We start from the raw sequence: 27,579 nt of genomic DNA, 5'->3' as shown, positions 1-27,579 counted from the left end.
ATTTGAAAATCAGAATCCAACAGACTTGAGTGATACATAATATTTCTTCTTTATTGTCTTTTTATTGTTTTTGGCTCCCAAGCTAGCTGAGTTCTTTCCTATTGTTATCCTGGCAATATGTTGCTTATAGTGATTAACTCAAGTTTTTAGTAAATTAAAAAAAAGACATGAACTTTATACTCAGACTTATATTGAAAAATTCCACCTCTGTCATTTTTTAGCTATTTGACCCTAAATTAGTTTTAAAACTTGTCTTGGAGCCTTTGTTTCCTCATTTCTAAAATGTTGTATCACATAAATCACACAGTTGTTGTAAGCAGTGTGCTAATGTGTATCAAGCACCTAGCACTGTCTTAGGAACAGAGTAATTGAACAACTAACACTAGCTTTCATTATTGCTCTTCTACAGTTCTTTTTTTTCTTGCCCATAAACATTAGGATCACTAATCTGTTTTGAGTATGTGGTGTCCAGTCACCTCTTCTAGGTGTGGCAAACAAAAACTATTGGCATTCTTTGTTTCTGTTTTAATTCTGAGAATATATCATGAACAATGATCAAGTTTTGCTCTTAAAGGTTTCTGATTATAGGAAATCTATATGTTGCATAATTCTATTAACCACAATATTTGATATAGCAAAACATCTGCTGTCCACTTGGATAACAAAGAATTTACTATGTGAGTAGCATTCACTGCACAAATAGACAAAAAAAATATGATTTGGCAAACCATTAAGATGAACACTTCAGTGTCTGTCTATCTGCCTTTCTGTCAAAGGTGCCTTTTCTTGGGCTGCATACTGAGCAGATGCCATTGCTGTAGAAAGTTCCCAGGGGTATTGACTAAAGGTTAACTCAAGCTATAAATGGAATACGAATTTCTGTTTCCTCAGAAAAACTTTTACAGATAAGTGAGTAAGAATTTCATGATAAGATATGGCTCTTGAATTTATTCATAAAAGGCCCAATTATTATAGTTATTGGCTGAGATTAGCATCAGGAGTTGCAAGATTTTTAATGTTAAGATTTAGAAGAAAATTTTAACTCTAAGGGATTATAACTGGTTTTACCTTCTACAAAGCAGCTATCCTGTATAAAAACACTAAAATGACTAAATAATACTCAGAAAGAAACTATTCCTTTAAAGGCAATGGTAACTGTACTCAGAAATCACAAAGAACAGTTTTAAATTTGCCATTTCAGATCGAATTAAGGGAAAACACTTGTATCACAAAAAAGACAATTATCTTGAAGTGATAGAATACCAGAAGTATAAACTTAGGGAAAGAAAGAAATTAATGCATTATTGATGCATTTTTACATTTTAATACAAAAATTTAATTTTTCATTATTAAAGTTTTTATGGCAACAAATAATATTTCTCTATTATGCAGTAGGAACTTTATATTTATATAGCTCACAAAGTTATTGTTAGTTCTATATTACAAAATATGAGACTCTAATAAAAAGTTCTATTCTAATTACTATATTTTGGAAGTTTATTCTTGACTTGAAACCCTCTAAAATCACTTTTATAGAATTCAAATTTAACTATAGTGATTTTTTTTAAGCCTCCCATTTTGTGCTATGCTTGACCAAAAGAAGCCATTAGTGAAGCCATTTCCTTCATCTTCCCAACCCAGCCTCTGTTTATAGCCAGGGTACCTTCATGCTTATGCACCACCATGGACCAAGCCACCACAGCTGTGTGATAGACAGAATGATGACTCCTCGAGATGTCTGTGTCCTAATCTTCAGAACCTGTGAATGTTTCCTTACATGGCAAAGGATATGATCAAAGGTAAGACTATGGGGGTAGGGGGAGGAGGGAAGTGGCCCAAATAATGTATACACATGAAAGTAAATGCAAAAATGATAAAATAAAATGAAATATATTAAAAAAAAACCCAAAAGATAAGAGCATCGAGATGGGAGATTTTCTTGAGCTATCCAAGTGGGTCCTGTAATCACATGAGTTCTTAAAAGCAAAACTTAACTTTTTGGCTGAGAGAGGAAGGAAGTAAAATGAGAAATGCAAGAGGGACTCTGTTTACTGTGGCTGACTTTGAAAAACAGAAGGGCACCAAGGAATGTGGTGTCCTTTAAAAGCTGAGAAAGGCCTTTAACTTTTAACACCCAGCAGGAAAATGAAGACCTCTGTTGTTCACCTGCAAGGAGCTAAGTTTGGTGATAACACAAATTAGCAAAAAATGATTCTCTTCTGTAGCCTCCAGAAAGGAATGCAGCATGCCAGGAAACCTTGATTTTAGCCTGGTGAGACTTTTATTGTGTGTCTGACCTGCAGAACCATAAGGTAATTAATTTGAGTTGTTTTAAACTGGTAAATTTTTTTATGGTGACAACAGAAAACTAATCCAGGTGTATTCACCTTTTCACACCATTCCAAGTAGACCCAGGACAAGGTACTAGTGGAGTTGAATCTTATTAGATGTAATTTCAGGTTTGAGAGAGACCCAGTTGGCTTGGAACCTAAATCACTGACCAGCCCTCCACCACTACTGCAGGATCATAGGAATCATTGCAGATGATATACTTTACTTGGATACAACAAGTCCATTTGTCATTGTAAATGCTGACTCCAAACCCCTAGCCCTCACAAGCTGGATTGGGCTATACATGAATTTCCAGCATGCCTTCTTTCTGATCTAAGATCTAAGACTGAAAACAATCCCCCTGAAATCCTCTGCTCTTTCTCCCCCTAGGCCCAAACTTTGAACTCGACCCTTGCGGTCTTACTTTTAAAATGACAAAATAAGTAAGAGAGGTTCCAAGTGGTACATAATGGGTAGCAAACACTTCAAAATAAGGCTGAGAATCAACAGCAATATTCTTTTTTTTTTTTTTTTTTTGGTACTGGAGTTTGAACTCAGGGTCTACACCTTGAACCACTCTACCAGCACTTTTTTGTGAAGGTTTTTTTTGTTTTTGTTTTTTTTTGAGATAAGGTCTCATGAACTATTTGCCTGGGTTGGCTTTGAACTGTGATCCTCCTGATCTCTGCCTTCTGAGCAGCTAGGATTACATGCATGAGCCACAAGTGCCTGGATAAAAGCAATATTCTTTAAAAAAAAATTATAGTCTTAAAAAGTTACTCTAGGCACTAAAGAAAAGAAAGCTTTTTAACCACTTGTCAGGTTGTGCTGAAATTCCATTCCAGTATTTTTCTTAGTCCATTTTACATCTGAGTTCCCCACCCAGATGCAAGAAGCTTGAGTTCCCTCTAGAGGACAGAAATTGTGGTTAACAGACATATTCAGAGAATATATTTGATCTTGAAAAGGAAGGGTCACATATGAGTCTAAGTAAAGTGACAAAGTTGCAGAGTTATGTTTCAATTTCTTTCTCTTTTTTTCCGAGCCTCTTTTGGACCTCTTGGTGCCATGTCCTCCCATTCTTATAACACAGTAAATTGCTTCAATACCCTCATGTTTACTAGCATGCTTGCTAGAATGAAAGTCCTCTGTAGGCAAGAACTTTTGTTGTTAGTTACTTTTATTTAACTTATGTCTTCAAGAGTTAGAAAATTGTCTAATTGGATACCTTGATAGATACTGAATAAATGAGTGGTTCTTCTTAGATTTTCTTTGTCAGCTCATAGCTTCCCCTATTCTGTAGTGCTTCTACTTTCCTGTATTAATTCTTACACTTCTTAAAAATTCCTAGTCACAATTAGTTTATATTATATTAAGACTCTAGTGACTTCTGGTTGCAGAAGTCTGGTCCACCATGCAGAGTCTTCTGCAGCCCACTGTAGCCATGGGACACAACAACTTCAAGAAGATTACAGTGGTGCCATCCACCAAGGACTTCATGGACCTCACATTATCGAAGACTCAATGAAAGATTCCAACATAAACATTACCAAATCCATCACATTAGACATTTTTATGTAAGAAAAGTAAATTTTACTCAACAGAATTACCATGACATACTTTCATAGATTCTTAACCGATTTCCTCAAATTAGAAGACATCCATCAATTTTATGCTGATTTGATGAATATTATCTATGATAAGGATATTACAGTTTGGTTCTAGGAGAAGTAAATATTGCCAAAATTTTAGTGGACAGTGTTGTAAAGATTGTGCCTGGCTTATGAAATATTATGATTCTATCTATCTATCACTATAAGCAGTTAAAGCTAGCTGTCCTGGGGAGAATGTGCACTATGATCAAGAGACAGAGAAAGAACTTAGAGCATTTGGAACAAGTGCGACAGCATTTATCCCATTTGCCAACCAATGATCCAAATACAAGGACTCTGCTTTTGTGTGAGTACCCAAATGTTGGAAAATCCAGTTTCATCAATAAGGTGAAGAGAGCAATTGTGGATGTTCAGCCCTATGCATTTACCACCAAGTCTCTGTTTCATGGGCACATTGATTAGAAGTATCTGTGTTGGCAGGTAATAGATGCTGTAGGGATTTGGGATCATCCTTTGGATAATTGAAACATCATCTGAAATGCAGGCTGTCACAGCTCTGGCCTACCTTTAAGACACAGTCCTATATACAATCTATTTTCTGGGCAGTGTGGGCATGGATTGAAGGAACAACTAAAACTGTTCCAAGATAAAAAATCTCTCTTTATCAACAATCCTCTTATAGTTGTAGCAAACAAATGCTATGTGAAAAAAATAACTGAAGTGTCTGCAGATGATCAGAAAATGTTTATAGAGTTGTAGGCAGAAGAATTCCTTGTAATAGAGACCAGCACCCTGACTAAAGAAGGAGTTATTCAAGTTAAAAAGAGGCTTGTGATAGGCTTTGGTTCCTTGAGTGGAAACCAAAATTAAAGAAAATAAAGTGAATGAGGTGCTGAACAGATTTCAGTTATCTGTATCAAACAAGAGAGATAATAGGAGAGACTCTTCTTCTCAGAAGGAGTGGTGGCATGCTGGAAGAGAATGGAATTTGGGGAACCCAACAAGAAAAGGGAATGAGATCTGATCTTGAGCTGGAAATGGGAGATGATTAGATTCTGGATCTTTAAAAATAATGAATTCATCCAAGAAGTATGATGAGATACCAGAGATCTTGGAAAGCTACAATGTTGCTGATTTTGCTGACCTGCCATCTTGAAGAAATTGGAAGAGTGAGAAAAAGAAGAATTAAGAACAACTGCTGGGGAGTACGATAGTGAATCTGAAAGTGAAGATGAGGAAATGGTGAAATTTCAACAGCTGGCAAAACAAATCAGAGAAAATAAGAAGTTGAAAATAATACAACCCAAAGAAAATAATACACAGGGACCCAGGATGCCTTGAGCTGCTAAAAAAGTTGAGTGGACAGATTTGGAGAATGAGATCGCAGTCTTGCTGTTGACATGGGTAATAAAGATAATACCCACTATGAGGTCCAGGTAAGAAGATTTTAATATTGCCACTAGGAAAAGTCTCACCCTCTTCAATAAACTGGAGTTGAAGTTGCTTTTGAACTCCGTGTGATGATTCTGGTCTTTGAGATGCCAAGATGGCAAAGAAAGCCAAAATTATGAGGAAAAGTGCTCAGAAGAGTATGAATTGCCTGTAGAAGAAAGGGAAGGCAGATAGACATGTGTTTGATATGAAGCCCAAGAACTCACCCTCTGCAAAGAAGAAAGCTGGTTAAAAGAACAGAGGATAGTGTCTTTGGCTGACTTGGTTAGACTGTTACTGTATATTTCTTAGTTTGCTATAGTGTGGTTTTATAAAATTGAAACCGTGTTCTATTAACTGAAAACAACAAAAATGAGTGTGATAAAAATGTAGTATGTTTTTTCTCTCTTATGATTTGTGGCTATTCTTTTGCTACTCTATTGTAGGATGTATTTAGTACTTACAACATCTCTAGAGACATCTGCCCATAGGAACTTCCATTTGATGGCTGCTTAGGGAAGAGTAATATAAGTCCTATCCAAAGTGGGCAGTTTTCAAATCCTCAGGGAAAGAGTAAACCAATAAAAACTCACTGCATAAAAAGGCAGGGCAAAAAGATACGGTTGTCTTAACATTTTTGGGGGGGTTGTTAATGTCTCTTCAGATCACCATTAATTTCTAAATTAAACATTTAAACACAATCACTTGAAACTATTTTTTTCAGTCTTTCTAGTTTGTCACTGAAATGTCTTTGTGACTTGCATAACATGCAACCATTTTTGCTAAGTTTAATTCTACTGCTAAAGGTCATAATCAAAACCAGTGGAAACTAAATGTAGAAATAACTATGCTTATTGTTGTAGTAAGTTAGCTAAATGGTATATGGAGATATTAGCAGAAATATCTTTTCTGCTTCAAGTATTTAAAAATCATTCTGAAATATGGAGGTTAAATATTGACTGCAACAGTTGTCTTAGTCCAGTTGGGTTGTTATAGAAAAATACCAATAACTGGGTAACATGGAAACAGAAATTTATTTCTCACAGTTATGAAGGCTAGGAAGTCCAAGAACAAGAGGTGCCAGCAGGGTCAGTGTCTGGTGAGGGCTTGCTTTCTGGTAGCATAGGGAAGGAGATCTCTGGGGACTCTTCTACAAGGGACCATTCATGAAGGCTCTAACCTCATGACCTAATCACTTCCTAAAAACCCCACCTTCCAATACTATTACGATAAATATCTTTTATTTATTTTTTATTTATTTATTTTTCATTTTTCTTTTATTATTCATATGTGCATACAAGGCTTGGGTCATTTCTCCCCCCTGCCCCCACTCCCCCCTTACCACCCACTCCGCTCCCTCCCTCTCTCCCCCCCAATACCCAGCATAAACTATTTTGCCCTTATCTCTAATTTTGTTGAAGAGAGAGTATAGGCAATAATAGGAAAGAACAAATGTTTCTGGTTGAGATAAGGATAGCTATACAGGGCGTTGACTCACATTGATTTCCTGTGCATGTGTGTTACCTTCTAGGTTAATTCTTTTTGATCTAACCTTTTCTCTAGTTCCTGGTCCCCTTTTCCTACTGGTCTCAGTTGCTTTTAAGGTATCTGCTTTAGTTTCTCTGCGTTAAGGGCAACAAATGCTAGCTAATTTTTTAGGTGTCTTACTTATCTTCACCTGTCCCTTGTGTGCTCTCACTTTTATCATGTGCTCAAAGTCCAATCCCATTGTTGTGTTTGCCCTTGATCTAATGTCCACATATGAGAGAGAACATACAATTTTTGGTCTTTTGGGCCAGGCTAACCTCACTCAGAATGATGTTCTCCAATTCCATCCATTTACCAGCGAATGATAACATTTCATTCTTCCTCATGGCTGCATAAAATTCCATTGTGTATAGACACCACATTTTCTTAATCCATTCGTACGATAAATATCTTACATAAAATTTGACATATGAATTTTGGAGACACACAAACTTCAGTCTGTAGATCTATAAAACAATGATCTAGAGATGTATGAAGATAATTTTTCTTAATCTTATTTAGGTGATAAAAATATTTTTTTAAAAATAAGATTCTATGATGAAATCATGTTTCAGTGCCTTCAGTTGTGATACTGCTTTGTAACTCTTTACCTCTGATATCTCCAATAAATGCAGGTCCAGAAAACAATGCATTTAAAGATGTCATGAAATGTACCCAAGTGTTATATATTTAGAACACAACCTTATAGAATATAATATAGTTTTATGTAAAGTAGCTGCTTTCACATTTTAAGTATCTTGGAAGAGCTTTATAAAAAAAGCATTAAGTATGAACTTCTCCATTTTTATTCAAAGTTTATGGGATTCCAGAAGTACCATTATATTGCTTTTGCTTTACAATGCAATTCACATTAAAATACACCTTCCTTTTCTTTTAAGAAATAGGTTTCAGTTGGCTAATGCTTCAAGTATCTTCTACCTTGTGTCCATTTCCTTCAGGTAGAAGACATAATTGTGAACACTGAGAACATGTATGTTTGGAGTGTTAGATTTTAGTGTCCTAGAACTTTACTTTTTTTTTTTTAAAGATTATTATTTTTAAATTGTTGTGTTGGGTGGGGGTACATTGTGGCATTTGCAAAAGTTCTTAAAATATATCAAATATATCATGCTTGAATTCACCCCCTCCACCATTCTTCTTCATCCCCCCCCTTCTTCCTGGAATAGTTTCAACAGATAACATTTTTCTATTTACATACATGTGTACTCAGTATTTGTACTATATTCACCCTCCCATGCCTCCTCCTCCCTCCCAATGGTACCAACCTCCACAGGCAGGAACTGTACCTTTTTTCTTTTATTCATGAATTCACATGTGCATATATTGTTTGGGCCATTTTTCCCCCCTACCTACCGCCCACTCCCTCTCCTCGCCAACCCCCCTCGCTTCCAGTTAGAACCTGTTGTGCCCTTATCTCCAACTGGTTAAAGAGAAAACATAAGCAATAATAAGAAAGACAAAGCATTTTTGCTAGTTGAGATAAGGATAGCTATACAGAGAGATTCCTAGCATTGTTTCCATGTACAAATGTGTTACAACACAAGTTGATTCATTTCTAACTGATCTTTCAACTACTTCCTGATCCCCTTCTCATATTGACATCTGTCACTTTAAAGTTTCTGTGTTAGTTCCTCTGCAGTGGGGACATCAAAGACTTTCATGTTTTGGGTTTCTTACCTATCCCTATACCTCCCGTATGTGCTCTCCCATTATCATGTGACCCAAGTCCAACCATACTGCTGTATTTGCCCTAGATCTAAAGTCCACATATGAGGGAGAACATAAGATTTTTGGTCTTCTGAGCCTGGCTAACCTCGCTCAGGATGATATTCTCCATTTCCATCCATTTACTTGCTAATGATAAGATTTCATTCTTCTTTAGGGCTGAGTAAAATTCCACAGTGTATAAATACCACATTTTCTTAATCCGTTTGTCAGTAGTGGGGCATCTTGGCTGTTCCATAGCTTGGCTATTGTGAATAGTGCTGCAATAAACATGGGTGTGCAGGTGCCTCTGGAGTAACTAGTGTCACATTCCTTTGGGTGTATCCCTAGGAGTGGGATTGCTGGATCACATGGCAGATCTATGTTTAGACTTTTAAGAAGCCTCCAAATTTTTTCCAGAGTGTTTGTACTAGCTTGCATTCCTACCAGTGGTGTATGAGGGCTCCTTTTTCCCCACATCCTTGCCAACACATATTGTTGTTGGTGTTTTTGATGATGGCTATTCTAACAGGGTGAGGTAGAATCTTAGTGTGGTTTTGATTTGCATTTCCTTTATGGCTAGAGATGGTGAGCATTTTTTCATGTGTTTTTTGGCCATTTGAATTTCTTCTTTTGAGAAAGTTCTGTTTAGTTCAGTTACCCATTTCTTTATTGGTTCATTGATTATGGGACAGTTTAGTTTTTCAAGTTCTCTGTATATTCTGGTTATCAGTCCTTTGTCTGATGTATAGCTGTCAAATATTTTCTCCCACTCTGTGGGTGGTTTCTTCAGTTTAGAGACTATTTATTTTGTTGTGCAGAAGCTTTTTAGCTTTATGAAGTCCCATTTGTCCATCCTTTCTCTTAGTTGCTGAGCTGCTGGGGTTCTATTGAGGAAGTCCTTGCTTATACCTATTACCTCCAGAGTGTTTCCTGTCTTTCCTGTACCAACTTCAGAGTTTCAGGTCTGATATCAAGTCCTTGATCCATTTTGAGTTGATACAAGTACAGGGTGATAGACATGGATCTAGTTTCACTTTTTTGCAGACAGATAACCACTTTCTCCAACAATATTTGTTGAAGAGACTGTCTTTTCTCCATCATACATTTTTAGTGCCTTTGTCAAAAAAAAAATAGGTATAGTTGTATGGATTCATATGAGGATCCTCTATTCTGTTCTGCTGGTCTTCATGTCTGTTTTTGTGCCAGTACCATGATGTTTTTATTGCTGTTGCTTTGTAATATAGTTTGAAGTCGGGTATTGTGATACCTCCAGCATTGCTGTTTTTGCTGAGTATTGCCTTGGCTATTCGTGGTCTCTTGTGTTTCCAAATGAATTTTAGGGTGGATTTTTCAATCTCTGTGATGAATGTCATTGGAATTTTGATGGGAATTGCATTAAACATGTAGATTGCTTTCGGTAGTATAGCTATTTTTACTATGCTGATTCTACCAATCCATGAGCATGGGAGAATTATTTTCTACCTTCTGTCGTCTTTCTTGATCTTTCTTCAGGGGTTTGTAGTTCTCCTTGTAGAGGTCATTCATATCCTTTGTTAAGTTTATTCCTAGGTATTTGATTTTTTTTGAGGTTATCGTAAATGGGATTGTGTCCATATAGTTTTTCTCAGTTTGTGCATTACTGGTGTATAGAAAACTAAATGATTTCTGTAAGTTAATTTTGTATCCTGCCACCTTGCTATAGCTATTTATGGTGTCTAGGAGTTTTTCGGTAGAGTTTTTTGGGTCTTTTAGGTATAGGATCATGTTGTCTAAAAAAAGGAATATTTTGACAGTTTCTTTACCTATTTGTATTCCTTTTATTTCTTCTTCTTGCCTTATTGCTCTGGCTAGGAATTCCAGTACTATGTGAGTAAGAGTGGGGTTATTGGGCATCCTTGTCTCATTCCTAATTTTAGGAGAAATGGTTTCAGCTTTTCACCATTAAGTATGATGTTGACTGTAGGTTTGTCATACACAGCCTTTACAATGTTGAGGTACATTCCTTCTATTCCTAGTTTTCTTAGAGCTTTTATCATGAAGTGCTGTTGGATCTCGTCAAAGGCTTTTTCTGCATCTATTGGGATGATCAAGTGGTTTTTATCTTTGTGTCTATTAATGTGCTGTATTACATTTATAGATTTACGTATGTTGAACCACCCCTGTATCCTTGTGATGAAGCTGACTTGGTTGTGGTGAATGATCTTCTTGATGTGTTGTTGAATTCGGTTTGCCATTATTTTATTGAGGAATTTTGCATCCATGTTCATTAAGGAGATTGGCCTATAGTTCTCCTTTTCAGAGATGTCTTTTTCTGGTTTGGGGATGAGTGTATTACTGGCTTCATAAAATGAGTTAGGTAGTGTTCCTTCTCTTTCTATTTCATAGAACAGTTTAAGGAGGGTTGTATTAGTTCTTCTTTAAATGTCTGATAGAATTCAGCAGGGAATCCATCATGTCCTGAATTTTTCTTTTTTGGGAGACTAATTGCTGCTTCACTTTCATTTTGTGTTATAGATCTATTCAGGTGATTAATAGCCTCTTGGTTCAATTTTGGTTGGTCATAAGTATCTAGAAATCTGTCCATTTCTTCAAGATTTTCAAGTTTATTAGAATATAGTTTCTTAAATTAGTGTCTGATGATTTCCTGGATTTCCATGGTGTTTGTTGTTATCTCCCCTTTTGCATTTCTGATTTTACTGATTTGGGTTTTTTCTCTCCTCATTGTAGTTAGGTTTGCCAGGGGTCTGTCAGTCTTGTTTATTTTTTCAAAGAACCAACTTTTTGTTTTGTTGATTCTTATATTTTTTTGTTTGTTTATTTCTATTTCATTAATTTCAGCCCTTATTTTTTATTATTTTTCTCCTTCTGCTTGTTTTGGGATTTGATTGTACTGTTTTTCTAGGAGTTTGAGATGAAGCATTAAGTCATTGATTTGAGATCTTTCTGTCCTTTTAATATATGCACTCATGGCTATAAACTTTCCTCTTATGACTGCCTTTGCTCTGTCCCAGAGGTTCCAGTAGGTTATGTTTTCATTTTCATTAACTTCCAGGAGCCTTCATGATGTTGGGTGCATATAGGTTGATAACTGTTATTTCCTTTTGGTGTATTTCCCCTTTTATTAGTGAATTTTATTAGTATGGAATGTCTTTCTTTATCTTGTTTGATCAATGTAGGTTTGACGTCTACTTTGTCAGAGATAAATATTGCTACTCCTGCCTGTGTTCAGGGGGCCATCGGCTTGGTAAGTCTTCTTCCAGCCTTTCACCCTAAGTCAGTACTTGTTTCTGTCGATGAGTTGGGTCTCCTGTAAGCAACAGATCATTGGATCTTCCTTTTAAATCCAGTTTGCCAAACAGTGTCTTTTGATGGGGGAATTAAGTCCATTAACATTCAGTGTTAGTATTGATAGGTATGTGGTGATTCCTGTTATTTAGTTGTCTTTGTTGTTTAAGGGTTTGATTGTGTGCAGCTGACTCAATGTTACTTTCTACTTTCTTGTCTTTTCTTCTCCTGTGGTTTGGTACTGCCTGTCTTTTCATGGTTTTTATGCTTTCATTTTCTGTGTGCATAATTCCTTGAAGAATCTTTTGTAGTTGTGGCTTCGTGGTCATAAATTGTTTTAGTTTCTGCTAATCATGGAAGACTTTTATTGCTCCATCTATTTTGAATGATAGTTTTGCTGGGTAGAGTATCCTAGGGTTGAAGTTATTTTCATTCATTGCCCAGAATACCTCATTCCATGTTCTTCTTGCTTTTAAGGTTTCCACTGAGAAATCTGCTTTGATTTTTATGGGTTTACCTTTGTATGTTATTTGTTTTTTCTCTCTTACAGCCTTAAATATTCTTTCTCTATTCTCTGTGCTTGTTGTTGTAATGATAATATGTCATGTGGTAGTTCCAGTTTGGTCAAGTCTGTTTGGTGTCTTGGAGGCTTCCTGTACCTGAATGGGCATAGTTTTCTCTAGATTTGGGAAATTTTCTGTTATTATTTTGTTGAATATATTGTGAATTCCTTTTGCTTTTACCTCTTCTCCTTCTTCAATGCCCATGATTCTCAGGTTTGGTCTTTTGATGGAATTGGTGAGTTCTTGCATATTTCTTTCACAGGTTTTGAGTTGTTTGAGTAATAGTTCTTCAGTTTTTCCTTTAATTTCCATTTCATCTTCAAGTTCTGAGATTCTGTCTTCTGCTTGTTCTAGTGTGCTTGAGTGGCCTTCCATTGTGTTTTGTATTTCTGATCCATTCTTTTTTCTGAGGTTTTCCATATCATGGGATGAAATTGTCAATTTTCGTCCTTAATTCATTTATCTCTCTATTTATGGTGCTCTCTGTTTCTCTATTTATGGTATTTATTTAGGACTTCTATTTGTTCACTTGTTTGTTTTTGTTTCTTCTCATATTTTTTATTTTGTTGTCTTGGAATTTCTTGAGTGCTTCCTGTGCATTTTGGTTGACCTTGTCTAATAACATGTCCATGAAATTCTCTGTGATTTCTTGCAGGATTTCTTCTTTCAGGATGTTTTTGTGTGCTCTGTTGGGTTCCTTGGGATAGTCTATCTTTGTTTTGTTGGAGTCTTGAACTGGGTATCTGTTTTCTTCATTTCCCTCTGAATCTGTACTAGTTTATGTTTTGGAGGAGAATGGTTTCCATCGCTTTTACATCTTCCCATCATTCCACGTGGTGCTGTTTCTGACCCTGGTCTGTGTGTAATTTAGTATTAGCTAACTTACAATTGTAAAACTAATGAAACCAAGAAAGAAAGAGAATAAAGAAAAAGAAAGAAAAAATAGAAAAAAAAGAGAACCAAAGAAATCAATGGGGAGAGATGGTGGACAAACAGTGAACAAGACAAACACTTCAAGAGAAAGAAAAAAAATTTCCAGGTTCAGAAACAATAGAATTTCAGTCTTAGTAGTTCTGGAGTTACTCCTTCAGCATGCAGTCCTGGTGTTGGTATTTAAGGAGTAGCTCTGTTGTAGTCTCGCCAGGTGGTTGGGTCAGGAGACAAGCTTTGTGGACCACTATCTGCCCTATTTCAGGTGGTGGCTCATCACCTGCCTACTGTCAGACCGTCTGCCTTTCTAGGCTTTGGTTACTGAAAGTTCATGCAGAGTTCAGCTCCTTGCTCCTCCCCTGTTCTCCAGTGCGCCGAGTTCCCTCTGCCCCCTCTGCTGTATGTCTTTTCAGTTCCTTGTTTATTACCCAGTTTTTTTTTGGGGGGGCAGCAGGGGTCAGTCTGTCTGCGGGCTATGCTTATTTGTCCCAGGGGTGGCTATGGGAATACCATGTGCTGCTTATTTGCTCACCTGTTGGTCTATATCTCCCAAGCAGGTTTGGAGCCAGCATCTGATGACGTGGGAGCCCTCCTGTTTTCTCAGTGTAATGTGGCGTGGAGAAGCTTTGTATGTGCTGGGGATTCAGGGTGTTGGAGTTTTGCTTCTTCTTGGTGATTTTTTTCTGCCAAGTGTGGCTCCAGGTTCTCAGCAAGATTTTTGATTTATGGAGCTTGAGCTGTCTGCTTCCTCCCTCTAGTCGCCATCTTTGATCCTCTTTACTTTTGAAATGTTTCTTTGCTGGCAATGCAGTGATCATGCCATTATGTTAAATGTAAGGCACTAATAGTGAAAGGGCTGAAAATGGAAGTGTAAAACCTGTCAATATTATGTTTGAGTTTGTGCACATACACACACACACACACACACACACACACACACACACAGCAGAATTATAACTCAAAACATGGAATCTGTTACTGTCTACACTTTTGCTTTTTGGTTTTCTGGTCTGCTTGATGTTACTAACCAAAAACACTGCTTTTGGTGTCCTGTCTATAGTAGCAGCTGTTGTTATTCACTGGAAATCTACAGCTATATAATTTATATCAAGTTGAGCTCTATGTGTTTCTTCTGTCTGAACTGCCTGATCCAGTTCTCTGTTTCATGTAGCTATATTCTGTCATTTTGTGAAGTCAATTTATAGTAAATAAAATATATAACTAAGAAAAATGAGCATATTACTAAAGGTTAACATTTATTGAACATTTTCTATGCATTAAGCTCCTTTTTAGTGGATTACCAACTTAATCTCATGTAAATCTCACATCAATGGATAGATTCCATTATTATTCCCATTTCATAGCTGAACAAATTGAAATTCAGAGAGAGGTTAAGTAATTTATCCAAAGTCACCCAGCTGCTAAACAGAACAAGGCTGAGTTAGGGAAATCCTATTCTGCTATGTGATACAGTGTCTCACTTTGCAAAAGAGAAAAATAGGGTAAGGATTCCATTCAATCATTTTCTAGTAAGTTGAATTGTTGAAACCCTTTTTGTTGGCATTGCAGATGCTTTACTTTATGCAAAAATAATTTTTTTTGTAAAGAATAAATATTTCTTGGATTTTGTCAAATGGCTAAAGTTACATAATTTTTAGCTTATTTACTGATTGGTCTCATTTCAAAGTTAGTAAAACATTCATTTATTGTATTCCTGTAGCAAACTTGTATATTCTGCATTTCTCTATTCAAGGTGTTTTCAGTGTTCAATTGTGCAAAGGTGCTATCTCAAAGTCATAATGGAAGAATGACTAAGGCTATTCTGAATCACACACCAGAAGACTAAACAGCAGTAGTTAAGCAGCATCTTATAACAGACCAAACACCTAAAAAGTTACTACTGAGAAAATATTAATCTGAGTTGTAGTCATATACATGAGACTTGGAGAAAAGAAAATTATTACTTGGGGAAAATGTACTGATTGCTTTTTTATATGCTTTCACAATTTTGGTTTGGATAACAGTGAATTAAATTAACTTTCATTTTGGAAGTCTTTATGGCACCATCAATAATTGGTATACTGCTCCCAGGATATTAAACTTTGAATCTGCGATGTTTTGGCTTATTGCTCAACTTAGAAATTTCTGAGCAATAAAAGAAAAAGTAAACACTAACCTTTCACCCTTTTCTCCCCAATGCCTTTTTTTTTCTTTTGGTGTTACTGGGGTTTGAACTCAGGACCTCATGCTTGTGAGCAGGTGCTCCACTACTTGAGCCAATCCACTTGCCCTTTTATGTGTTGTGTATCTGTTTTGTGATAGGGTCTCAAAAAACATAAAAGAAACATGGTTTCTTTCTATTTTTCTTCCTGCACTTGATATTGTTTTGTTAGTGAGAATTAGTGATATCATTGCCAAAGATTTTAGTTAGAGCTAAATTACAAGATATGAATTGAATATTTGTTTGAGTAGGTAACTGTTATGACAGTGAGGAATTTTTTTGTTATGACAATAATTAGCATTATTAAAACTATCTAGTGGTTGGTAAAGAAGTATTCTATTAGCAAATAAGTTGAATTTTAAAGGGGAAGTAGAGAATTCTTTTAGAAAGAAAATCAGCCTATATATGTTTTGGTTTCAGTTAATGCATTTAAATATTTGCTATGTCCCTATATAGTTCTAAGGACTAACATGTCCTTTACTGTTGAGTGGCATTTTACATGTTGCTGATACTATGGTATGACTTCACCAGTTGCATGCTGGCATTTATCAGGGCACTTCTATAGCTTCATGGGCAGTGATGGCAGTGCATGGTGTCAGGTTCAAGTGGATGGATTGGAATATTGATCTAATAAGAAACTGCACGTTTTTACATTTCTTCCAGAATTTCAAAATATTCTTGCTGTTTCTACTTTTACTGAAAGCTTATTTAAAATACAGTGGGAAAGCAATTGTTTAGGTGTCTATTACCCACACCTGACCTTGCAGTCTTTCACAAAGAGGGACTGTACTTGTTTCATCATTGTCAACATTCAGCATAAAGTAGGGACTAAAAACTTAAGAACCAGTGTTACTGCTAATGTGATTAACATTCTTTAGCCCCAAAATAGTTTCTGGATCTGAATGAAGTCCTTTTGGATGATACAGGCAAGAGGAGGAGGAGTAAGGACTAATCCATATGCCTCACTGAGTTGAAGGGCTGAATAGTTAAAGACTGCTGAATGGATGAATGAGAGAGTGGTAATTAGACTCTGCTGTCAGGAAGCACAGAATACCAATAGCTGACATAGCAAAAGTATAGTATAATTTAGCAAATAATAAGGATGCTGTTAGGGCATATTTCCTTGGAAAGAGTGAACTTTTAGATTTGTAAATGTTGGCAGTTTGGAAATCCTGGAGAAATCTTCCAGATGGAGAGATGAGAAGGAATCTGAATTTGCTTTTTGTATCACTAATGAGTAGTGTTATGCTGGTAACAGTTTAGCAACCATCTCTCTAAATGGGGACAAAACTCAAATTTGTAGTGTTTTCCAATTTCTGTGTTGTAATATTCCCATCATGGCTGATGTCAGCTACAGATTTGACATCACTGTACAGAGTTGGGAAGGAATACATAAAAATGGCTCCCAGGGACCAGCAGGAGTCAGTCCTAACACATGACTAGTTTAAAGTAACTTTACTAGGTTGTCAGGGATTCCTGCCAGGTTAGTAGAGAATTATGTGGTATTTCATGTTCCTAATTACCAAGTATAGGTGTGGCCATTTGTTTTTCATATTAAGGAGGAAGTGGAATTATGTGAAGTTTGTAGTAAATATTTTGTTCTTTTTGTTTTATATCTTTGTGAGAGAGGCAATTATAATTTTCAAAATCTGTGACCCCTGGAAGGCCAGAGCGCATGGTCCAGTCATTTACTTTTTCCTTCAGCAGCAGCAACAATAAAGAAATTTCAAAATTCTTTTTGCTAAAGAATGCACTATTTTGAAGGTACAAGAAAGACAGCTTTGAAACTTTTTACTGTACATCCTGATGAGGCAACACAGTGCAATTTTTCTAGTTTGCTTTTCCTTATTTGCTGAGAGCAGTTCATGGCTACCTAAAGTATTCATTTTGAATTTAAAGTGGCAACTTTTTTTTTCTGTAGTTTGTGTCTAGAATACCTTGTTTACCCACATGGTCAGTAAAAACCTACTTTTTAAAACTAAGCTCTCCATTTAGGGACAATCAAGTCTTTTTAAAAAGCATCCTGGCTAAGCATAGTATTGCATGTCTGTAATTTAATCTCTTTGGGAGGCAGAGATTGGGAGGATCAAGGTTTAAGGCCAGCCTGGGCAAAAAGCTAGAGAGACCCCATGTTAACCAATAAGCTGGGTGTGGTGGCACCTGTCATCCCAGCTATGTGGACAACATAGATGGAAGTATCATTGTCCAGAGCAGGTCCCAGGCAAACATGTGAGAGACTGAAGAATAACTAAAGCAAAAAGGGCTAGGTTGTGTGGCTCAAGTGTTAAGAGTGATTGCCTAGCAAGCGTCAAGCTCTGAGTTTAAACTGCAGAACCAGCTCCCATCAAATAGTCCCCTGCATACTTACTATCTCATCACAATGTATTAAACTAAAACTCAATAACAAAAGCAACAGCAGAAAATACACAAACAATTGGAGGCTGAACAACACATTGCTCAACAATCAGTGGGTCATAGAAGAAACAAGAGAGGAAATAAAAAAGTTCCTGAAATTTAATGAAAATAAAAATACAACCTACCAGAACCTAAGGGACACAGCAAAGGCAGTCCTAAGAGGAAAGTTTATACCCATGAGTACATAGATTTAAAGGACAGAAAAATCTCAAGTAAATGACCTAATGCTACATCTCAAACTCCTACAAACACAAGAACAAGTTAAACCTCAAACAAGCAGAAGGAGAAAAATAATAAAAAGAAGGACCAAAAGTAATGAAATAGAGACCAAAAAAAAAAACCATACAAAGGATCAACAAAACAAAAAGCTGGTTCTTTGAAAAAATAAACAAGATTGACAAGCCCCTGGCAAATCTAACTAAAATGGGGAGGGAAAAGACCCAAATTAGTAAAATCAGAGATGAAAAAGGGGCGATAACAACACACACCAAGGAAATCCAGGGAATCATTAAAATGGTAACTTGGAAGGTTTTCTGGGCTATCTTCTGTTACAGGTGACTGTCAACAATGCTTTCCCTGCTGCACTGTGTCAATCCTCTTTGTGTGCTGGATATAGTTTTCCTCATACTGCAATTTCTAATATTCCTTTTTACTCTTTGTATGTTGCTAATATGTCATTCAATAAACTTTATAATACACACACACACGTACACACACATATATTGACTTCATATTGAAAAACCTGGTTTTTATACTCTTGTATTTTTCTTAAGTATGCTGATTTTCTTAGATTATTTGTGACTTAAAACATCCCTCAAGATAATTTAAAGCACTTTTTATAAGATGAGAAAGGGATTATATTCTTCTTAGCCTCTCACTTCTTCCTAAAAGTGTAGTTTGGCTTTGCCTATTTTTTAACTGAAGTTGTATTAGTTTAGGATCTTTTCTAGTCACCTACTGTCTGCTTGCTCCCTCCATGATTTCATCCAAACTCATGAACTTAAGTGTTTCCTTTGTGTTCTCACTACCACTGTTTGAGTTTAAATGCAGCGTGCTTCCTGCTTGGGCAATTGCAACTGTTTGCTCACTTCTTTCTGTGACTTTAGTAGTCCTCCTTCTCATCTATGGTGCTGCCAGATTTGAGGAAACATCTGGCTGCCCTGGTAGCATAATAATTTGGTGCCTCTTCAAGAAAATTCTCTTTATTCAACATTTGTAGAAATGGTATGGAGGGTGGGAAGGCTGGAGAGGTACTCATAGCAGTTTATCAAAGTGCACGTCTTATCCAGTGAATCATTCTCATCTCCCTAGAAGGCATATTACCATAGCTACTGGAGATTGTATTCTGCTTCATGAGAATGAGACTTATTGAAATATGTATATACATATATATATATATATATATACATATATATATATGTAACTTTTCTCCATTTTTTGTTATATTTCTACTAATAATTTATTGGCAACATGAGCAACTGCATGGTTTCTGACTCCTAATGTTTTCTGTCTACAGATCTTTTGTCTTATCAATTTTTGATGATATATTACTCTCGTTGGCCTGTGTATGTCCAGTGTGTGTCTAGTACCCAGTTGACATAGCTACACCTTTTTGGTGGGTGCTGTCATTTGCTATGCAATAACTCAATTTTGATAACAAGGTTTAAGGCATGAGTTATGCAAAATCATTTAGTTTTACAGTTTATTTATTCTATTATTTGAATGATTTGCATATTGGCTTTACTCATATTAAGGCTTATTCAAAGTAATAAAATGAAATTAGTGGAGGCAAATGTAATAATGAATTTGATAGAACAGCATTATGATCAAAGGTTGGGCAGTAAATAAAGGAATATCAGGCACCAAGGGAAGATTCTGAAATTTGGGAAATGCAGTCAGAGAGAAGTGAACTGCTAAATAAGGATCTTAATTTTCATTTGTCCCGTGAGTACTTTCAACATCTTACATCTCGTTTTACCAAAATGATTCAATTCAGATATTTGGGAGAGAATTTCCCCTGATTGGAAGCAATCTCTGATTTTCTTAAGGTGATCACTGGAAGAATCACTTTAAAAAATTAGCTTTGAAGACACATAAATTTGTTCATCATATATACTCAAACACATATATTTTTCTTTAAAGCAGGAATCTATGTGGTTGTATTTTGTTTTTGTTTCCCCTGTGACATTTTGAAGACCTACACATCTAGGACCTGTGACTATTCAGAAACTTTCAAGGCTGGCATTGTGGCTGAAGTGGTAAGAGTGCCTGCTTAGCAAGTACGAGGTCCTGAACTCCGGGGCTGCCAAAAAAAAAAAAAAAAAAAAGGAAGAAAAAGAAAGGAGCTTTCAGACTGAGAAAGCAGTTATATGTGCTCCAGTTTAGCCTCTACTTAGATACATTCTGACATTACAGGAAATCTGGAACTATATTATTCTAGAAAGCTGGTAGACTGAAGAAGGACTAGTAGGTTATTATTATTATTTAAAGTTTCTCTTAGGTAGTGAAAGGACCATTGCTTTATATTTGTGTCTATGTATGCCTGAAGGAAAGAAAATAATTATCTGGTTAAATTATGATTCTCTGTTTAACAAGTATTTATAAAAATGTCAGCTAATACTTTGGATAAATAAGTTCAAAAATGTACATTTGAAATTAAATTAATGCAGCTTAATAGCATTCTGTGATCAAATAAACCTCACACTTAATCAAATTTATTCTTCATTATTTCTGGGGTTTCCTCTCTTGAGCTGTGAATTGGTAATAGTAATAAATTTATATTATATAGAATTTCATCATATAAAATAATGCTTCCTACATCATGTAATTTAACCATCATAATGATCTGGGATAAGAGTTGGTATATCAAGAGAAACTTGAGGTTTATGAAAGTTATCATGCAGGTTATCAGTACAGGATATAAAAAGGTGCTTTTTGGCACCTGTTCTTCCTTTGTTGATTTTTTTCTTCCTGTCTTATAGATCTTGCTACTACTGAGGTACTGACCAGACATGGGAACTGATAAAATTCTCTTGCACACATAAGAGTATGTTTATTATCTATTAATAAATGAGTTCACTTGTTGATGTTTCAGTTCCCAACCTATTTGTTACTATTACTGTTTTACTTTCCTAATTTTAAGATGACTTTAACTTTTCTACATACCTGTTTTATGTAACTTAGCATAAGGAATAAAAATTAGAAGTATAATTGAAAACTTTTAGGACTCTGTAACTAATACATTCAAATTTTAACCTCCTTTAGTGAACAAAGCAGTAATCTGTTAGATACCATCAGACAAGACAAATCCCTCAACCTCATCGTCTTACTTGACCAATGTCTTTCCTAATTTAGAAAAGCCTAGGAGTGAGCCCGGATAGCTCAGTCAGTAGAGCATCAGAAAAACCTAGGCAATTAGAATAAAGTAGATCAAATAACACTTATAATAACAATATTTACTCAAATTTCTGTACAGTGTCCTATACTGGTAGAATTTTTTTTTACTTACATAATATTTTTTTACATATGTAGATAGTCAAACTAAGGGCACATTTAAAACAAATTTTTTTATCAGTGAGACAATACACCAAATTTTAAACTTAACATATTTAAGTGTTAACATCTGTTTTTTTTTTCTTTTTAGCATTTGCAGTGATTTATAACCCACACTAAATTAGGTTCTGCATATCTTTTTGTGTAGTCAGTTGAGAAAGAAGATTACCAAAGTTTTAGCCTTTATACTATCTTTTTTTCCCTTTAATCTTCGTTTCTGATCAGTGAGCCAAGAGCTTCCTAATTGGATAGCAATAAATCAGTTCAGGAACTGAGTTATCTTGCCTCTTTTCTAGCACTGATATATAACAAATATGGGAGCAGGTTGAATTTTGGGGTCAAATACTATCAAAAACATACTTTAATCTTTTGGATCTAGTCTTAGTGTTTAAAGAGCAAATTACAGAATTACTGCTTTCTGAATCCATTATTATGGCCGTGGGCTACTTTGACCTTTGTATCCCTGGCTCCTTATTTCTCTAGATAGTTTTCTTCTGCTCTGATTTCACCATTCATCTTGTTTTCCCTCAGATTTTCTTTGAATCCCAGTTCTTGTTCTCAAGTTCTCCATTAGCTCTCAGCTCTCTTGCTCTGGTTTCTTACAGCAGGGAATTTGTATTCTTTCCTGTCTTTGTTGACTCTCTGCAGGCAAGTGCTGGTTTGGGAAGCCTCCTTACTGTTTGTTATATATGTGTTGTGAATGATAAGGTTTCTCTCATACTGGTCTGGGTAGCCATTATAATTAGATTGATTTTTGGTAAGAGAAGAAAAAGCAAAGATGTCATTTAGATTCTCCACATGTAGTATTTCTTAAATTTTAAAGCAGAATCATTTAAAATAGCCCCAGGTTAATATCTAGCTCCTCAGCATTAGGTTGATATTTTCTAATAAAGACATGGCAAAAGTTTGTAGGGCAAAATTTTGAAAGCATAGCATCTTTACCTATATATATTTTGTTATTTTTGAATAATTTTGGCTTAAAGTTTCAAAATCTGCACAACATTGCTTTGAAAGAAAAGAATTAGCTGCTTTGTCTTAAGGGTGACATTTCTTTGGGGAGTACATCATGTATACTGTTATGATAAAATCTAGATTTATCTACTGCTGGTTATCCTTGGAAAGCACCAAACTTACATAAAAAAAAATTGGTCAGGTTCCAACTAAAAGCATATAGTATTTTATAAATAACTAATACAGATAATTAACAGATTAAGAGAATGTGTGAGCCCAAGCATGAACAGAGGAGCAGGAAGAGAGGTTATCAGAATAAAAAGCACTGGAAATGAACAGGGCAACTGAAGCATAAATGAAATCAATTTAATCTGTGGGTACTTAAATTTCCTTGAAATTTTATTCTTATTTCTTACCCAGGAAGGCCTTAGCTATGTCTATGTTAAGTATAGAGTATCTATGCCTCAGATGTCTGACTAAGGGACTAGTTAGGTTTCTCCATAAGGAAAGCTATGGATATATCCAGTGGATGGTTCACTCTGTTCTTCTCTCTAGAAGGAGTGTTGCCTCTAGTATCCAGGGCCTTAAAATGTCAGGCACAGTGATTTTCAAAGGGCTCAAGGAACACAGATGGAGATGATTTTCTGCCAAATTTGAGAAGCAGAAATTAGTCTGATCATCCCAGGCCTTACTCTGTTCTCTCATGTTTTGGAAGCTTGAAGGAGATTAATTTCTTGCCTTCTCTTTCCATTGTACCTGGAAGAGTTGTTGTTTTTTTCTTTATTCATTTCTTCATATGTGCATACATTGTTTGGCCCATTTCTCACCCCTGCCCCCACCCCCTCCCTCTCACTCCACCCCCTTCACTTCCAGGCAGAACCTGTTCTGCCCTTTCCTCCAATTTTGTTGAAGAGTAGCCATAGTAATAATAAGAAAGACATAGTGTTTTTGTTAGTTGAGATAAGGATAGCTATACAGAGATTCCTAGCATTGCTTCCATGCACAATTCATGTGAATTGATTCATCTCTATCTGACCTCTTCACTACTTCCCGGTCACCTTCCCATATTGACCTCTGTTGTTTTAAGGTTACTGTATCAGCTCCTCGGCAGTGGGCACATCAAACACTTTCAAGTTTTGGGTTTCCTGCTTTTCCCTGTTCCTCCTGTATGTGTCCTCCCCTTAGTGTGTGAGCCCAGCTGTTCTACTATCATTTGGGTAGCAGTATGTAAAAAGGAAGAGAGAGAGATAATGATGAAAGTCTCATGAACTTTTAAAAAATCAATTGGCCCCCACATTGCTTGTCACACAGAATAATGTCTGATAAAAACACTTGATTTACCTGCAGGTAGGAAGCAGAAAGTGGAGCCAGATAAAAGGAGAAGGGGTTTGAACTTTAAATCACTTGCTACCTTCATGCTTTTAATGCTTGCGTCTGTTGGCTTGTGCTGTGATGATACCTGCCTGGGATAACCCAAAATCCAGGCTATTTAGGCTTTCTCCACTTGTGGAAACACACTTGCTTTGTCCTGTTTTATCCCCAGAATGGGTTGCCCTTTGCTCCCTTTTACTGGCCCTATTTCTAGACTCAGATTCCTGGGGTCCTCATGATTCATTTCCTTTAACCACTTTGTCTGTAACTAGAGCTTTTATCAAAGTTCTATCAAAATTATAGCAGCTTTGAGATATTAAAACTTTTAAGATTATTGCCAGTTTTATTAGTATTAAGAACTTAAAAGATTTGGGCAATTCAAACAATAAGAAACTCATAAGGATTGGAGGAAGTTTTGGAATGTGAGTTTTCCTGATATTTCAAATGAAAAAATTTATAGTTTTTTAAACCAACTGCTTGCTCTCTTTGTCAGAAGGAAGATACAGAACCTTGGGTTCATTCTGTTAGTGAGTTTTCAAATAGTTCTATATTTTAAAGATGGAACAGTGTTGCAAATTACATAAGACAGTTACAAGCTTCATGAGTAGTTAATAGATTTTTGAATTGAAGAGGATTATATTTGCCTTAGAGTATTAGAACAAGAGCCACTTGTAACTTTGTTTATATTATTTTCCAAAGTAGTTATCATAATTGTTAATGCAGTCATTAATCTAATGCCAGCAAAGCTTTTACAAATCTTAATAAAATGTCAGAGTATAGGTATTTATGGGTTGAATATAGGATGGAAGTATCTCATGTTATATGTGAGACATAGTGTTTTCTTTGGAGAACTTCAGCTTCTTATAAGGTACAAGACATATTTCCAAAATTATTTGACACAAAACAAAACACCAACAAATAAAATGTAAAGGTAGATGTAATTAATTCTTGAGATTCAATTACCATAATTGTAATTCAATGCAAATATGATTAACATTTCTGAAATGAAGCAAGATTTAGTACATACACTATAATATTGTTAATTAAAAATTCTATATTTAACATTTTTATTTTGGGAACAAAAAGCAACAGTGTATAAATATTACTGCTGCCTTTATCATCTATGACTGACATCTTTTTCTCTCCTTTTCTTGAGAAGATCTAATTTCTACTTTTTAAAAGCATTGCAATATGTATTAATTGTAAAGATTTGATGATGGAGATGCTATGGAAGTGCAGGAAAGACAAAATGCTGATAGTTATGTATTGGGGTACATCCAAGATGTGGCCACCAACGTAGGTTGTGGTTAAGATTAAGCTGGATGTAGTACAGTGAACCTTGGTAGTGCAGAGTGTACTTAAAGCCTACTCCACTGGAATGGGGCAGGCATTGGGATGAACTATATGGTTCAGTATGGTTGATGATGTGCAGAGCACAATATGCAAAGGAATAGTAACACATAAAACATAGGCTCATTACCAAGTAGTAAGCATTTTTGATAGTAGGTATAGTAATACAATGCAAGTACTTACGAGTTCAAGCAGACATGCAGGCTGGTAGAACCAGAGAAAATGTTCAGCTAATTTTAAGGTTTGAACTCATAGAACAGAATTCCGGGCAAGTCTCTAATCCAGCAGGAGAGATTGGCCAGATGAAGACAATGTGGAAGAACACTTACATTATGCATGTTACCAAAAAAACCCAAAGCCAAATAACAAAAAGCAAATAACACTCCTCCCCTCAAACCAAACATGAGTGTAGAAACTAGGACTGAACCCAGGTGTTAAGAACTGAGGTATAAGCACCTAAACTGAATTAGTAACCAAGGATACTTATCATGATTCTGTTTGACCTCACATTTTGGGGAACAGCTGTTACAGCATTCCGTACAAGATCAGGATTGGCCTAATCATTGGGAAAAGTTGAGCTTTCTGGTGCTTTTGATTGTGGGGGAAGAGAGTTTTGGAATAGAGGACCTACTTCTGTCTTGAGAATTCCCTTCAGATATGAAGACAGATGGGAGACTTTCTATCACTATCATTATAAAATTTATTTATATATGGTATTCAGATTGCAGGGATAAATTGAATGTCTCTTGGTGATTCTTTATAACTGATTTTGAAAATAAATGTTTATAACAAAAGAATGGCTGCATCATTTGCTCTTCTGTATTATATTTTAACAATATAGAAATCTTCTTTCAGAATTTAAAGCTAAATTAAAAATTACCTTAAACCCAGAAAACTCTACCTAAAAACTCCTAGACACCATCAACAGCTATAGCAATGTGGCAGGATACAAAATCAACTTATAAAAATCATTAGCTTTTCTATACACTAATAATGAGTGAAATGAGAAAGAATAAATGAAAACAATTCCATTTACAATATCTTCAAAAAAATTCAAATACCTAGGAATAAACTTAACAAAGGATGTGAATGACCTCTACAAGGAAAACTATAAACTTCTGAAGAAAGAGATTGAGGAAGACTATAGAAAGTGGAGAGATCTCCCATGCTCATGGATTGGTAGAATCAACATAGTAAAAATGGCTATACTATCAAAAGCAATCTACATGTTTAATGCAATTCCCATCAAAATCCCAATGACATTCATCACAGAGATTAAAAATCTACCCTAAAATTCATTTGGAAACATAAGAGACCACGAATAGCTAAGGCAATGCTCAGCAAAAAGAATAATGCTGGAGGTATCACAATACCCATCTTCAAACTATATTACAAAGCAATAGCAATAAAAAACAGCATGGTACTGGCAAAAAAACAGACATGAAGACGAGTGGAACAGAATAGAGGACCAGATATGAAGCCACAACAACTATAACCAACTTGTTTTTGACAAAGGCTCTAAAAATGTCCTATGGAGAAAAGATAGCCTCTTCAACAAAAACTGCTGGGAAAACTGGTTAGCAGTCTGCAAAAAACTGAAGTTAGATCAATGTTTATCACCCAGTACTAGTATTAACTCAAAATGGATCTAGGACCTTAATATCAGGCCCCAAACTCTAAAGTTGATACAGGAAAGAGTAGGAAATACTTTGGAAATAATAGGTATAGGCAAGGACTTCCCCAGTAGAACCCCAGCAGCTCAGCAACTAAGAGAAAGCATAGACAAATGGTACCTTATAAAACTAAAAAGCTTCTGCACAACAAAAAAAAAAATCTCTAAACTGAAGAGACCACCCACAGAGTGGGAGAAAATATTTGCCAACTACACATCAGACAAAGGACTGATAACCAGAATATACAGGGAACTAAAAAAAACTAAACTCTCCCAAAATTAACAAACCAATAAAGAAACGGCAAGTGAACTTAACAGAACTTTCTCAAAAGAAGAAATTCAAATGGCCAAAAAACACATGAAAAAATGCTCACCATCTCTAGACATAAAGGAAATGCAAATCAAAACTACACTAAGATTCCACCTCACCCCTGTTAGAATAGCCATCGTTAGCAACACCACTAACAATAGGTGCTGGTGAGGATGTGGAGAAAAATGAACCCTTATACACTGCTGGTGGGAATGCAAAGTAGTACAACCACTCTGGAAAAAAATTTGGAGGCTTCTTAAAAATCTAAACATAGACCTGCCATATGATCCAGCAATACCACTCTTGGGGATATACCCAAAGAAATACAA

General features: G+C 35.8%; 1 protein-coding gene and 1 pseudogene across 6 annotated transcripts in view; both read left to right on the top strand.

Annotated features, from left to right (window-relative positions):
- Tafa2 (TAFA chemokine like family member 2) overlaps positions 1–27,579 on the top strand; it is a 561,377-nt gene that overhangs the window by 201,007 nt on the left and 332,791 nt on the right. For 2 of the 6 annotated variants that reach the window (XR_012450883.1, XR_012450884.1), the window contains exon 2: positions 1,655–1,799. The exons of 3 other annotated variants lie outside the window; for them this stretch is intronic. The gene's annotated coding sequence lies outside the window, so the exon portion shown is untranslated. Of the gene's footprint in view, positions 1–1,641; positions 1,800–27,579 lie in introns of all 6 variants that reach the window. One more of the 6 variants, XR_012450882.1, reaches the window with a different exon arrangement.
- On the top strand, positions 1,819–6,567 carry LOC109677840 (GTP-binding protein 4 pseudogene; annotated as a pseudogene).

The sequence above is a fragment of the Castor canadensis genome, chromosome 8 (assembly GCF_047511655.1).
Source record: "Castor canadensis chromosome 8, mCasCan1.hap1v2, whole genome shotgun sequence".
In the NCBI taxonomy this organism is placed as follows: Eukaryota; Metazoa; Chordata; class Mammalia; order Rodentia; family Castoridae; genus Castor; species Castor canadensis.
This window is presented reverse-complemented; position numbering and strand designations above follow the sequence as displayed.